This window comes from Hetaerina americana, unplaced genomic scaffold (assembly GCF_022747635.1).
Source record: "Hetaerina americana unplaced genomic scaffold, ioHetAmer1.1.p SCAF_65, whole genome shotgun sequence".
NCBI lineage: Eukaryota > Metazoa > Arthropoda > Insecta > Odonata > Calopterygidae > Hetaerina > Hetaerina americana.
In genome coordinates this window covers 1,944,286-1,946,706 of record NW_027287261.1, presented here as the reverse complement: position 1 = coordinate 1,946,706, position 2,421 = coordinate 1,944,286, and the positions used below count along the sequence as shown (strand labels likewise).

At 37.3% G+C, this 2,421-nt stretch overlaps 1 non-coding gene across 1 annotated transcript; it reads left to right on the top strand.

Moving 5' to 3' along the window:
- Window positions 1-1,638: 1,638 nt before the first annotated feature.
- Window positions 1,639-1,711, top strand: TRNAK-CUU (transfer RNA lysine (anticodon CUU)). Its single transcript has one exon. It is a non-coding gene; the product is annotated as a tRNA-Lys (tRNA).
- The last annotated feature ends 710 nt before the right edge of the window (window positions 1,712-2,421 follow it).

Genomic DNA, 2,421 nt, shown 5'->3' with positions numbered 1-2,421 from the left:
GATCAAATCAAGCAGGCATGCTGGCAGTGGGCTGATTTAATGAAGTTCAATAAATTTCATGCCTCATGATTTGAAATTTTTCTATGCTGGAAATTATTTTTGGCGACACAAAGGCATTTTTTGAGTTTATAATCAGTTTCAGAGCCCTTGTGAATCTTACACCTGCTCAAAGAATTGAGTAAGGTGATCGCGGTCTTATCACTTTTACATTTGTGATTATTAATGCGAAATGAATTTTTGTATTATTATGATTTACTTGCAAAATGCAATAATAATTTACTTGCATACTAATCATATACTTTTAAAATGAGGCTTTAAAATTCTTTTATAGATATGCCATCATATAAATGTCAGTATCGCAATGAGAATATACCTTTTTTTACTCTTTATTATTATTCCTCTCAAGCTTCAGATTTAGTGAAATTTTGACTATTCAAAAACCAGTCGGAATATTTTATGAAAAAAATAATATTCTTCCCTTTTCTGCTAAAAAATGATTTGATGAGTTAAATATTCAATTTTCTATAGCAATTTAAAGATTTCATCTAATATAGTATGAATTTCATTACTTATAATATGTGAATATTGAACTCCATTTATATAACCGCCTATCTGTAACAGATTGTAAACGTAATAAATTCTCCGAGCCTGATCGAATACCCGCTCGTATATTTAAGGATATAGCGTCGGAAATAGTGTCGTATCTAGGTATCATATTTAATAAATCACTGTAGATCACAAGGTTCCCAGTTAGTGGAAAACGGTTAATGAAACACCAGTATTAAAAAACGGTCACAAGGAGGAACCGAGGAAACACAGACCTATTTCCCGCACATCTATATCATGCAAGTTCATGGAACATACACGTATAGTTGCTAGCTCTATCGTAAGACATCTCGATAGTCAAGAGTTGTTTGTGGAAAATCAGCACCACTTCTGTAAGGGTAAATCTTGCGTGAAACAACTTGCACGTTTTGTTTATGATATCGTTAGTTCGGCAGAGAGCAATGTTCCAGTGGACGAGTTTTTTTATATTTTAAAAAGGCTTTCGATAAAATACCACATGGTAAACTACTTATAGAGCTAGAAGCGTATGACATAGATATAAATATCCTAGGTTGAATTGAAGGCTTTTTGAATGGTCGGGTGCAGAGAGTTTTCATAGATTGAGTTCGCTCCAATGCAGAAGAACTTCAGGTGCTCCCCAGGGAAAATTTATCTGACCTCTTTAATTCCTTCTTTACGTCAACGACATTTACTCCGTAGTTAATTGCAAGATACGTTTATTTGCTGACGAAGCAGTGGTTTAACTGAGATATCCGTAATCCGGGGGATGGAGCAGCTTAAGCAGATAACATAACGGACATACAACACTGGTGCGGCCCATGGCAATTAGAATGAAACTTAAAAAAGTGCGTAGGGATGAATTTTCGGAAAAAGAGTAATTCCTTCCCGAAAGCCTATTGCATCAGGAATATGAAAATAGAAAGTGTAGACTCGATTAAGTACTAAGGGGCCACCCTCACTCACGACCTCTCCTGGGTGAAACACACACGGGGAATATGTGGACAAGCTAACAAAAAATTTATCAGAAGAGTTGAGGGAATCTGTTTAATGGTTGAGACGAATTATAGACAAGCCCGGCTAGCTCAGTCGGTAGAGCATGAGACTCTTAATCTCAGGGTCGTGGGTTCGAGCCCCACGTTGGGCGATTTTTTTCCGGCCCCGGCGTCCCCGTCTGCAAACCTAGCGGTCGCGGGTTAGTTTTTGGGTTCGTTCAGCTTGGGTGTATTTAATTGTCAAATGGTTAAATGGATGTTCAAAGTCTGATATAAAGATTGAAGTGCTGTTTTCGGATTAATACAATTTAAATAATTATCTTGCAATGGTTAGGCCACATTTAAAATATGCTGCTAGTATATTTGATCCTCATGAATTCAGATTGATCGCAGGCAGGGTAGACACAATAAAATGTTGAAGCCTTGTTATTAAAAACTGAGTAGTGTATCAATATTATCGCAGGATCTAGGCTGGGAATCACTCACGGAGCGATGATAAAATTACAGATTAAATATCTTGCATTAATCGGAAGGGTGACTCTTTCGCAGTGATGGTGACAATGTATTATTATCCCCATCGTACTACGGTAGGCGAGACCACGTTAATAAAATTAGAGAGGTTAAGTGTAGCACAGGATAGAATTTAGGATGTCATTTTTTCCACAAACGATAAGGGATCAGAATAACGTTTGTCCAACCGCGCTGGGAGGGAAGGTGTTTCAGTCAAGGGTATTCTGGTGTGTAATCAGCCCCTTCCACACACTCTAGCTGTGGCTTGTAGGGTACTATTAAATGAATTGATAAATAAAAGTCCGGCAGGCATAGCATTAGCAGGCTAGAATATTGTTTTGAGTATACTATA